This window comes from Hyperolius riggenbachi, chromosome 3 (assembly GCF_040937935.1).
Source record: "Hyperolius riggenbachi isolate aHypRig1 chromosome 3, aHypRig1.pri, whole genome shotgun sequence".
Taxonomy (NCBI): Eukaryota; Metazoa; Chordata; class Amphibia; order Anura; family Hyperoliidae; genus Hyperolius; species Hyperolius riggenbachi.
This window is the reverse complement of record NC_090648.1, coordinates 241,094,066-241,107,630: the sequence shown is the minus strand read 5'-3', so window position 1 is coordinate 241,107,630 and position 13,565 is coordinate 241,094,066.

Below are 13,565 nucleotides of genomic sequence, written 5' to 3'. Positions count from 1 at the left end.
AGACATTTGTTTTCAAGACTACTCCTCATGGTTTAGGGCCCCTAAAATGCCAGGACAGTATAGGAACCCCACAAATGACCCCATTTTAGAAAGAAGACAACCCAAGGTATTCCGTTAGTAGTACAGTGAGTTCATAGAAGATTTTATTTTTTGTCACAAGTTAGCGGAAAATGACACTTTCTGAAAAAAAAACAATAAAAATCAATTTCCGCTAACTTGTGACAAAAAATAAAATCTTCTATGAACTCACCGTACTACTAACAGAATACCTTGGGGTGTCTTCTTTCTAAAATGGATTCATTTGTGGGGTTCCTATACTGTCCTGGCATTTTAGGGTCCCTAAACCGTGAGGAGTAGTCTTGAAACAAAATTTCTCAAAATGACCTGTGAAATCCTAAAGGTACTCATTGGACTCTGGGCCCCTTAGCGCAGTTAGGGTGCAAAAAAGTGCCACACATGTGGTATCGCCGTACTCGGGAGAAGTAGTACAATGTGTTTTGGGGTGTATTTTTACACATACCCATGCTGGGTGGGAAAATAACTCTGTAAATGGACAATTGTGTGTAAAAAAAAAAAAAATCAAAAGATTGTCATTTACAGAGGTATTTCTCCCACCCAGCATGGGTATGTGTAAAAATACACCCCAAAACACATTGTACTACTTCTCCCGAGTACGGCAATACCACATGTGTGGCACTTTTTTACACCCTAAGTATGCTAAGGGGCCCAAAGTCCAATGAGTACCTTTAGGATTTCACAGGTCATTTTGCGACATTTGGTTTCAAGACTACTCCTCACGGTTTAGGACCCCTAAAATGCCAGGGCAGTATAGGAACCCCACAAATGACCCCATTTGAGAAAGAATACACCCCAAGGTATTCCATTAGGAGTATGGTGAGTTCATAGAAGTTTTTATTTTTTTGTCACAAGTTGGCAGAAATTGATTTTAATTGTTTTTTTTCACAAAGTGTCATTTTCCGCTAACTTGTGACAAAAAATAAAATCTTCTATGAACTCGCCATACTCCTAACGGAATACCTTTGGGTGTCTTCTCTCTAGAATGGGGTCATTTGTGGGGTTCCTATACTGCCCTGGCATTTTAAGGGCCCTAAACCGCGAGGAGTAGTCTTGAAACCAAATGTCGCAAAATGACCTGTGAAATCCTAAAGGTACTCATTGGACTTTGGGCCCCTTAGCATACTTGGGGTGTAAAAAAGTGCCACACATGTGGTACCGCCGAACTCAGGAGAAGTAGTATAATGTGTTTTGGGGTGTATTTTTACACATACCCATGCTGGGTGGGAGAAATATCTCTGTAAATGACAATTGTTTGATTTTTTTTTACACACAATTGTCCATTTACAGAGAGATTTCTCCCAACCAGCATGGGTATGTGTAAAAATACACCCCAAAACACATTATACTACTTCTCCTGAGTACGGCGGTACCACATGTGTGACACTTTTTTGCAGCCTAGGTGCGCTAAGGGGCCCAAGGTCCTATTCACAGGTCATTTTGAGGCATTTGTTTTCTAGACTACTCCTCGCGGTTTAGGGCCCCTAAAATGCCAGGGCAGTATAGGAACCCCACAAGTGACCCCATTTTAGAAAGAAGACACCCCAAGGTATTCCGTTTGGTGTATGGCGAGTTCATAGAAGATTTTATTTTTTGTCACAAGTTAGTGAAAAATGACACTTTGTGAAAAAAAAACAATAAAAATCAATTTCCGCTAACTTTTGACAAAAAATAAAATCTTCTATGAACTTGTCATACACCTAACAGAATACCTTGGGGTGTCTTTTTTTTCTAAAATGGGGTCACTTGTGGGGTTCCTATACCGCCCTGGCATTTTACGGGCCCAAAACCGTGAGTAGTCTGGAAACCAAATGTCTCAAAATGACTGTTCAGGGGTATAAGCATCTGCAAATTTTGATGACAGGTGGTCTATGAGGGGGCGAATTTTGTGGAACCGGTCATAAGCAGGGTGGCCTTTTAGATGACAGGTTGTATTGGGCCTGATCTGATGGATAGGAGTGCTAGGGGGGTGACAGGAGGTGATTGATGGGTGTCTCAGGGGGTGGTTAGAGGGGAAAATAGATGCAATCAATGCACTGGGGAGGTGATCGGAAGGGGGTCTGAGGGGGATCTGAGGGTTTGGCCGAGTGATCAGGAGCCCACACGGGGCAAATTAGGGCCTGATCTGATGGGTAGGTGTGCTAGGGGGTGACAGGAGGTGATTGATGGGTGTCTCAAGGTGTGATTAGAGGGGGGAATAGATGCAAGCAATGCACTGGCGAGGTGATCAGGACTGGGGTCTGAGGGCGTTCTGAGGGTGTGGGCGGGTGATTGAGTGCCCTAGGGGCAGATAGGGGTCTAATCTGACTAGCAGTGACAGGGGGTGATTGATAGGTAATTAGTGGGTGTTTAGGGTGGAGAACAGATGTAAACACTGCACTTGGGAGGTGATTGGACATCGGATCTGCGGGCGATCTATTGGTGTGGGTGGGTGATCAGATTGCCCGCAAGGGGCAGGTTAGGGGCTGATTGATGGGTGGCAGTGATAGGGGGTGATTGATGGGTGGCAGTGACAGGGGGTGATTGATGGGTGATTGATAGGTGATTGACAGGTAATTAGTGGGTTATTACAGGGGAGAACAGATGTAAATATTGCACTGGCGAATTGATAAGGGGGGGTCTAAGGGCAATCTGAGCATGTAGGCGGGTGATTGGGTGCCCGCAAGAGGCAGATTAGGGTCTGATCTGATGGGTAACAGTGACAGGTGGTGATAGGGGGTGATTGATGGGTAATTAGTGGGTGTTTAGGGTAGAGAATAGATGTAAACACTGCACTTGGGAGGTGATCGGACATCGGATCTGCGGGCGATCTATTGGTGTGGGTGGGTGATCAGATTGCCCGCAAGGGGCAGGTTAGGGGCTGATTGATGGGTGGCAGTGACAGGGGGTGATTGATGGGTGATTGACAGGTGATTGACAGGTGATCAGTGGGTTATTACAGGGAAGAACAGATGTAAGTAATGCGCTGGCGAATTGATAAGGGGGGGCCTGAGGGCAATCTGAGCGTGTGGGCGGGTGATTGGGTGCCCGCAAGGGGCAGATTAGGGTCTAATCTGATGGGTAACAGTGACAGGTGGTGATAGGCGGTGATTGATGGGTAATTAGTGGGTGTTTAGGGTAGAGAATAGATGTAAACACTGCGCTTGGGTGGTGATCTGATGTCGGATCTGCGGGCGATCTATTGGTGTGGGTGGGTGATCAGATTGCCCGCAAGGGGCAGGTTAGGGGCTGATTGATGGGTGGCAGTGACAGGGGGTGATTGATGGGTGATTGACGGGTGATTAGGGGGATAGATGCATACAGTACACAGGGTGGGGGCGGTGATAAAAAAAAAATAGCATTGACAGATAGTGACAGGGAGTGATTGATGGGTGATTAGGGGGGTGATTGGGTGCAAACAGGGGTCTGGGGGGTGGGCAGGGGGGGTCCTGATGGGTGCTGTGGGCGATCTGGGGCGGGGGGGGGGGAAATCAGTGTGCTTGGGTGCAGACTAGGGTGGCTGCAGCCTGCCCTGGTGGTCCCTCGGACACTGGGACCACCAGGGCAGGAGGCAGCCTGTATAATACACTTTGTGAACATTACAAAGTGTATTATACACTTTGTATGCGGCGATCGCGGACTTAACATCCCGCCGGCGCTTCCGTATGGCCGGCGGGATGTTGCGGCGGGTGAGCGGCGCCAGGCGGAGGCGGAGGATCGCGTCACGGATGACGCGATCGCTCCGCCCATGCCCCTACAAGGACCGCCGCCTTTGGGCATGAGCTGGTCCTTGTGGGGTCCACTTCCCGGCCGCCTCTGTGCGTTAGGCGGTCGGGAAGTGGTTAAGAAAAACAGAGAGTGCAGATACATGGACTCTAAGTGAGCTAACCGCTAGACCTAGATCCACTCCACTCTGCAAAAACTCCAAAATAAATTTTAGGTCATTAGTTTTGACCCCATTTCTTTCTTTCCAAAGTAAGAAGGCCTTCCAAATTTTTCTGTATTTTTTCCTTGTCGAAGGTTTTCTACATTTGACTAATGTGGAAACTACCTTTCTTGAAAACCTCCACCCTTCTAGGATGCTTTCTTCAGTATCCAAGCCGTGAGGTTCAGCATCTGAGGATTGGGATGTAGCTGGCCCTCCTGAACTAACAGATCCTCTCTGCTGCCCAGATGCCAAGGACCCTTGAAGACTAGTCGTTGTAGGCACGGAAACCAAGTCCTTCTGGGCCATCATGGACCTATGAAGATCACACTGCAATCTGACATTTCTATTTTTCTTAGTACTCTGGGAATCAGATTGAACGGGGGAAATGCATAAAGGAGTCCCCTGGGCCAATCCACCATCAGGCCATCTAGTCGACCTTCCGGTACCGTGGGGTACAGGGAGCAAAAGTCCTCTACTTTCGCATTCTGAGGGGTTGCAAACAAATCTATTATTGGCCACCCCCACTCCTGTACAATCTGTAAAAAGACTTCCTGATTGAGCTGCCACTCTGCCTCCATCGTCATTCCTCTGCTTAGAGAGTCTGCCCACCTGTTTCTGACTCCCTGAATGTGCACTGCTGTCAGAGATATTACAATTGACTCTGCCCAATACATTATCTGTAACGAGAGCTCCCGCAAACTGTCTACTCTGGTACCCCCCTGTTTCCTCAGGTATGATACCGTCACTACGTTCTCTGAGTAGACTAAGACTTCCTTCCCTATTATTTGGTCCTGGAGCTCTAGAAGACCCAGCTTCACAGCCATCAGTTCTCTGAAGTTGGAGGACCTGTCTATCATATCCTGTCCCCAGTAACCCTGGGCTTGAAAATGACGAACAATGGGCCCCCCATCCTGATAAACTGGCATCTGTATATATCCTTGTCGGGGACCTCTGAAACCACCGTCTTCCTAGTGACAGGTGATCTACACAATTCCACCACTGAAGGGATATCTGGATCAGGTCTGGTACTTGTACCAAATTGTCCAATGATCCCTGGCTCCTGTCCCACAGTGACAGGAACCAGGCTTGAGTGTCCCTTGAATGAGCCTGAGCCCATTCTACTGCGGGGAAGGTTGAGGACATCTGACCTAGTAGAGACATGACATCTCGTAATGAAACCCCCTCCCCCTTTCTGAATCTCTGTACCTTCTGTACTACTTTGTAAACCTTCTCTTCGGGCAGGTAGATCATCTGAGTTTCCGTGTCCCACAATAATCCCAGAAACAGAAGTCTCTGAGCTGGATTCAACTGGGACTTTTCTTTGCTTATTATCCAACCTAGTTTTGTTAACCACTGAATTGAAAAATCTAGCTGCTCTTTTAAAATCTCCTTTGTTTTTGCGAGAAACAGGAAATCGTCCAGGTATGGCAGAACCCTTACATTGTGGAGGTGTAGGAAAGCAATTACCTCTGCAACTACCTTCGTGAAGATTCTTGGAGCGGACGTGATCCCGAACGGCAGAGCGCGATATTGGTAATGACAAATAGCTCCCCCAATTTGCACCGCAAATCTGAGGTATTTGCAATGCGACGGGTGAATTGGTACATGATAAGCATCTTCCAAGTCCAACGTCGCGAGGAACGCGCCTGGCATCATCAAATTCCTTACCGAGGTAATGCTTTCCATTCGGAACCTTTTCCCCACAATGTAAGGGTTCAGGGGCTTTAAATTCAAAATCATCCTGAATTTTCCCGAGGGCTTGATCACTAGAAAAACCTTTGAATAAAACCCCTGAAAATGTTCCTGAAGGGGCACCCTTTCGATTACTTTCTTTTCTAACAATTAAATTATCGAATCTCTTAAGGCCTGGGCCCTTTGAGGATCCCTTGGGATCCCTGCCATCTGGAGTCGGGAAGGAATTTTTCCCTTTAGGGGCTAATTGGACCATGCCTTGTAAGGGTTTTTTCGCCTTCCTCTGGATCAACAGGGATATGTGAGGGAGCGGGCTGGTGTTGTACTTTATACTGGTTGAACTCGATGGACGTATGTCTTTTTTCAACCAAAATAACTATGTAACTATGTAACTATGTAACTAGCCTGCTGGGAGGAGGAACTGAACTGAACTCGATTTTGTAGCCTGATTGAACCAAATTCAGAATGTAAGGGCTCTCGGTTATTTTCCTCCAAGCTGGAAGAAAAAAACTGAGCCTCCCCCCTACTGCCTGATAGTCATTTTGACTGCTTATTGGGAGGGGCCTGCGGTTTGTTGAACAGAAATGAACCCCTGCCTGCATTATAAGTCCACCTTTTGGACTAAAACCCCCCTCCAGAAGCCTCCGGGCGCGGCGGGATTCTTTTATTAGTAAAGGGTTTTTTAGGTATTCTCTTCCTTTTGTCCGGAAATTTCTTTCCTTTATCTGAAGATCTTTCTAAAACTGTATCGAGGTCTTTCCCAAATAACAACTCGCCCTGGAACTGCATAGAACACAAGTTATGTTTAGACGCTGAATCTCCCTCCCAAGCGTTTAACCAAACAGCTCGTCTGGAGGAGTTGACAAGAGCCGCAGCCTTAGCAGAAGCTCTTACGCTCTCTGAGGCTGCATCTGCCAAAAACGCCACCGACTTGGAAATAACTGGTAAGGATTCAAGTATTTTTTCACGCGGAGTACCTGCAACTAGATGGCTCTGCAACCCGTCGATCCATTTAACTAAATTTCTAGCCAAGAAGATGGAAGCAATCGCTGGCTTGAACGAAAAAGACACCGCATCCCATGCGCGTTTTAGTAAGGCTTCTGCCTTTCTGTCCATGGGATCTTTTAAGGATCCCGCGTCCTCGAAAGATAAGTCAGAGTTCTTAGAATACTGCGCCAGGGCAGCATCCAATTTTGGACACTTAGTCCAAGGAGATTCCTCTTCCTCCTTAAAGGGGAATCTTCTTTTAAAAGATCTAGGCACAAAAAAACGCTTTTCCGGATCTCTCCACTGGGACTTTATGAGTTCCTTGATTGAGTCATGTATGGGAAAGACCTTCATAGTCTGAACAACTAAACCCTTGTATATATCGTCTGTAACAGAAGTTACCGGCAAATCAGGCTTTATCTGTTCAGAGTCATATATAGCTTTTAATATTTCATCTGTGTCCTCAGCCGAAAACAGATAACGCGACAATCTTACAGCTTTCGAATTGTCTGATCTGTCTGAATCTAAAGCCTCACCCTCATGTAACGATCGGTGGGCGCAGAGAGTATCTGATTACCGGTGATCTGCAGTATCGCCGGAAATACAGATATATACCAGATTATAAGTGATCTGCAGTCTCACCGATAATCCGATATACAAACTAACCTCTGTTCGCCTGAGTAGAGTGTAGTGTTTTGGTGTAACAGTAACACTAGGAGGCCTAGGCCTCAGTGCAGCAAGGAGAACTGCACGGATTCCTTCCGCAGACCTGAGCTCTCCAAGACGGGAGGAGTCAGACTGACAGTAGGAAGGAAAGTCCGAGAGTGACACTCAGGAAGAAGTGTCACTAACAGGACTGGGAACCGCCTCCAATCGTGAGGTCGGTTCTCGAGGTCAGACAAGCCAGGTCGTACACACACGGACAGATAAAGTACAATATACAGTAGGCAAAGGCGGAGTCAAAGTACAGGCAGGGTTCGGCAACGGGGTATCAGATATATCGGGGTACAAAATCAGGAGGCAGAAACAGAGTCTAGGAACGAGCCGAGGTTCGGCAACAGAGTATCAGAAATATCGAGGTACAAGGTCAGAGTTCAGGAGGATAGTCGAGGCAGGCAAAAGTCATAACATATAATCACAATCAAACTAGTACTTTAGCTATCAAATATCTAGCTAAGTGTAGGATTACAGCTCCAGCTGGTCCCGGCACACTTCAGGATCTGACTACGGATCTGGGTGCTCCCACGTATGTGATCGCACGCCAGACAAAGAGCAAGTGAACAACCAGCAGTATATATACTCTAGGACCTTTCCAGGACCTCCCTAATTGCTGGTCCAATGAGAGCAGTGGAATTTGTCAGCTGACCCAGCTGGTCAGCCGACACCCTTCTAACTGCTATTTAAACTCTGCCTCTCTGCTCGCGCGCGTGTAAGTCTGAATCTTGGTGGACTATCAGTCCCAGCCACACCAGTACTGTCATGCAATGTATCTAGTGCGGGGGCCGCCTCTAATGCGGATTCCGCCGCACTGCCTATGCGGCACGCGGCGTTTTTTCCGCGTTGTGACGCCATGCTGGACGCGGAAACAGCCGCCTCACCTCGAGAGATGGCGGCTTTTCCGCGTTTCCTTACACCTCATCACCAGAATCCCCAGAAGATCCTCCTAGGGGAGATATAGGTAAATTTTGAGGTGTTGCTGACTGCTGACCTGATGAGTCTTGAATAACTGAAGACTGATCGGATACACCACCCTGCCTAGAACCCTCCACGGCTATTGCAGGGGGTTGAGAATCCTGTCCCGGAATCTGACTTTGATCCTGAGTTACAGACAAAGCAGATCTGAAAGCCATAAAAGTGTTAGAAATTTCCTCCTTAACTGTTTGCATAAGGTCTAATAAAGCCCTTGCAGCTTGGGATCCCTCCCCCTCAGGGACCGAAGGCTGTTTTGATTTTAAGTGGCAATCTCTGCATATGTTTCTAGTAGCCCCATCCTGAAGCCTAGCATTACAGACCCTACATCTAATCTTCTGCTTTTCCTTTGCTTTCTGAAAAACAAAAAACGGACAAAGAAAACAGCCTATTAGATCCCTAACAAACAGTATAATGGGGAGAAACAGAAAGCTGTGCTTTCCTACATACCCGCGGACTTTTGCCTGTATCCACCGGAATGGCCGCCGGGGCATTCTCATCTGCTGCCTTGGAGGACTGCATCTTCTCCATGATGCAGCGTGAGCGGCGTTCCTCGTGCGCTGAAGCGCGGCTTGTATAGCCGCACTTCCTGGTTTTCGGCGCCGCCGCCTGCCTTCCACCAGATACCGGAAGTGGAAGTGACGTCACACGCACAGTCCGTGCGCGTGATGTGAGCCGGCCAGATCCACCTCCAGCTGCACGCTCCCCGAACACCAGACATTTAGGAGGCTATGGCGGCTTCCCCTAGGGACACAGGAGACCAGGTAACTGTTACCATTCCACCTCCTGAGAGGGCCGGAACCTCCCGCTCTTGACCCCGACCACCATAAGGCAACCTACCTATTCTAAAATACAGGTGCCCCAGGCCAAAATCAGGTATCAATAAAATAACAAATTCCCTATCTATTCAGGCGACCAGTACGAATGGGAAACAGCAAAAAAACTGGTGAATGAGGAGGGAGGAGCTCCTTTATGGGCTCACACTTCATTTACATTTTTAATTTAATTTCAGGTGTTTCCAGAGTGACCGGAGACATGCAATGTCTCAGCAGCAGCCGTCCTGGAGGACGATGGGAGAAAGACTCCTATTAGACCTACCGGTAATGGAGTTTCTGATTGTCATCCGGGACAACCTGAGAGATCCGGTCCCGCCCCGGATCTGTGGAAACACAATCAACCAAGAAGATTAAAAGCCCCCGCCCTCCCATACTCCTCAGTGCGTCTGAAAGTAAACAAGCCCAGAAACACCAAGATGTAGAGAGGAACGTCCTTGTGACTAATAAAAAAACCCCCAGTGACCTGTATATTACAAGATAGGTGCGCAACAGGCGAAGGGAAAGGGTTATAGGCGTTGTCCCGGATGACAATCAGAAACTCCATTACCGGTAGGTCTAATAGGAGTCTTTCTCTAATTATCATCCGGGACAACCTGAGAGATAGTCAAGAAGTCTTTTTGAACCAAAAAAGACTCACCTAGGGAGGGACCACTGCCTGAAGCACCTTTCTGCCAAACGACTGATCCTGCTGTGATAATACATCCACTCTGTAGTGTTTGATAAAGGTAGATGCGCTGGACCAAGTTGCCGCTTGACAAATTTGCTGAATGGTGGCTCCCGCTCTCTCTGCCCAAGAAGTCGATAAGGAACGGGTAGAATGAGCCGTGATGTTAGATGGTACCGTACAGTTACTCCCCTCATAAGCTGTCCCTATGGTTAATCTGATCCATCTAGCAATAGTATGTCTGGAAGCTTGCTGCCCCCTATTCTTTCCTGCAAATAATACTAACAGATTATTTGATTTCCTGAATTCCCTAGTTCTAGAGAGATAGACTAATATAATTCTTCTGACATCTAGACAGTGATAACTTTCTTCCTTTGGTCCCGAAGGTTTGGAACAGAAGGAAGGAAGGACAATTTCCTGCGATCTGTGAAAGGTAGAAGCTACCTTCGGCAGATAAGCAGGATCTAATCTAAGCCTTACGCTATCCGGACAAATTACCAAAAACGGGTCCTTGATAGATAAGGCTTGTAGATCGCTTAAACGTCTAGCCGACGTTATGGCGATCAGAAATGCTAATTTGTACGTTAAAAACTTTATATCGATTTCCTGAATTGGTTCGAAAGGAGCTTTGATTAGGCCGTTAAGAACTAAAGATAAGTCCCATTGGGGAAAAATCTTATGTGGAAGTGGAGAAGATCTCTGTAGGGCTTTAAAGAAATTCTTTACTAATTCTTCCTGTGCAAGGTGTCTATCTAGAAGAATGGATAAGGCTGAACACTGAACCTTAAGGGTACTAGGTGCTAGTTTCATATCGAATCCATCCTGGAGGAACTCCAGGACAGAACTAGTCAAAGTCTGACTTCTTGAACGCGATTCACACCAAGCTGTATATACCTTCCAAACCTTACGGTATATCTTCTGAGTTACCGGCTTTCTACATTTCATAATAGTCTCAATAACTTTTTCCGAAAGTCCCTTGTTTCTCATTATCACCCTCTCAGGATCCAGGCTGCCAGTTTGAATAATTGTGGACTGGGATGAATCAGTGGGCCTTGAATTAGAAGGTCCGGGCGAACCGGTAGAGGAAAAGGTGGCTCTATTGACAATCTTAGTAGAGTCGCGTACCAAGGCCTCTTTGGCCATTGAGGTGCTATCAAAATTAACCTGACTTTTTCTCTTTGAAGTTTTACCAACACTTGCGGAAGAAGTACTATCGGAGGGAATGCGTAGCATAGGTTGAATTCCCAGGCAAGACTTAGCGCGTCCAACCCCAACGACTCCTGGCTTTTGTGGAGAGAGTAAAAAGGCTTCACTTTTGCATTCCGTGGGGATGCAAACAGATCTACCTCTGGCACTCCAAACCTTTGCGTTACCATTCGGAAGACCTCCGAATGAAGCTCCCACTCCGAATGGTTTATCTCCTGTCGGCTCAAAAAATCCGCCTCTATGTTGAGGGCGCCTTTTATGTGAACCGCGGATAAAGATAGAACTCGAGGTTCTATCCAGTTTAAGATTTCTGCACAAAGGGACATCAGATCTCTTGATCTCGTGCCCCCCTGTTTTGACAGATATGCCACCGTCGTGATGTTGTCGGAAAATATTAAGACATGATTGCCTTCTATCAGAGATTGAAAGGATAGAAGAGCCTCCTGAACTGCCATCAGTTCCCTGAAGTTGGACGATTTCTTTCTTATTGAGGATGACCAATTCCCCTGGGCCAGATTGCCCAGCGCTGTCGCCCCCCAACCCCAGGAACTCGCGTCTGTAAAGATCTTTATTGGGTTGCTCTGCCTCCAGAATCTCCCCTTGTCCAGGTTCTGCGCCTCCATCCACCAGCCTAGACTGTCCTTTACTGTGTCTGGAATAGGGATTAGTAGGTCCAGGGATTCCCTGGATTTGTCCCAATTTGTCAACAGTAATGCTTGCAGCACCCTGCTGTGTGACTGGGCCCAAGTGACTGCTGGGATGGCTGCTGAGAATAGGCCTAGAATTCGCATGATCAATCGGAGAGAAGACATCTCCTGACCCATCATACTTTCTACTTCCGACTGGATCTTTACAATTTTCTCTGAAGGTAAAAAAATCTTTTTTACCACTGAATCTATTTTGTAACCCAAAAATATGATTTCCTGTACTGGAGAGAGGGCTGACTTCTCGTGATTTATAATCCATCCGACCTGAGAGAGGGTCTTGATTACAATGTCTCTGTGGGTTATGAGGAGATCTTCTGATTCTGCGACTATTAGAAGATCGTCCAAGTATGGAACAATACCCTGTACGCGTCTCGAAGATCTATTGATGCAAAGAACTCTTTGCCTTTCAATAGGGCTTTCACCGAATAAATGCTTTCCATTCTGAATCTCTTCGATTCGAGACCCCGGGCTTTTTCCGGATCTCTTGGAGTCGGGTTTACAAACTTCCTTTGAGGGGGGGAACTGGCAAATTGAAGTCGGTAACCCTGTCTTATAATCTGCAATACAAACGGATCGGGATTCAATTTCTCCCATTCCGATCGAAAATAAATCAATCTTCCCCCCACGGGCAGACTGTCATTTCTTAGATTTGGAGGGTTCGGTCTTACCAAGAGCGAAACCCCCTCTCCCCCTTCCTCTCGGAAAGGACCACTTCCTCTGCACATTCCGATTCCCTCCCTGAGAAGAGACTTGCTTTAGAGACAGAAACGGTTTCTTACCTTTAACCACCTTCTTTTTACTTGGAAATTGTTTCCCTTTTTCCGCCGAGCGGGATAAAACATCATCCAAGCCCGGCCCAAAGAGTAAATTACCTTCAAAGGGGATAGAACAAAGTCTATTTTTTGAAGTTTGATCTCCCTCCCAGGTCTTTAGCCACACGGCCCGTCTCGCCGAATTCACCAGAGCGGTAGTACGGGCCGACACTCTGATAAGTTCCGTGACTGCGTCCGCTAAAAAAGCCACTGCCCTAAGGACCACAGGAAGGGATGACGCATAATCCTTTAAAGGAGCGCCCTTAGAAATCTGATCAATCAAATTATCCATCCAGATTCTCAGATTCCTAGAGATACATGTTGCCGAAATACCTGGAATGAACCCAAAGGCTGCTGACTCCCAGGCTTTCTTTAGCAGTGAATCTACTTTCCTATCCATCACATCTTTGAGGACACCAGTGTCCTCAAAAGATAGGTCGGAATCTTTCGAATACTTTGACAGGGAAGCATCAAGCTTTGGGCATTTAGTTAATTTTTCAATTTCCGCCTGAGCAAAGGGATACTTTCTCTTGGCCGATTTGGGAATAAAAAGGGGCCTCTCAGGATTTTGCCACTGGGAAGAAATAATTTCTTGCAAGGTTTTGTGGATGGGAAAAACTCTACCCATTGATTGCCCCAATCCTGAATAAACCTGGTCCTGAGGGGTAACATCTGGGATAGGTTCATTAATCTGTTCTGTAGTATAGACCGCTTTTAATAACTCAGAAGATTCCTCCGGAGAAAATAAAAATCTAGGGGTCTTAACAATCACTTCACTATCTGAGTTCTCAGATAGGGGTTGATCCTCCTCCTGAGACCTAGTCTCAGAAAGTGCCCCCTCTTCCTCCTCCTCCTCCTCTCCCTGATCTCCCTCTTCCTCGGCTGCAAGTGTATCCGCAGGAATGGAGAAATGCGAAAACCCTCTGTTAGAAGGTCCCGGAAGGGATTCAGCAGGAGGAGGTTGTACAAAAGATTCTTTAAATTTATCCA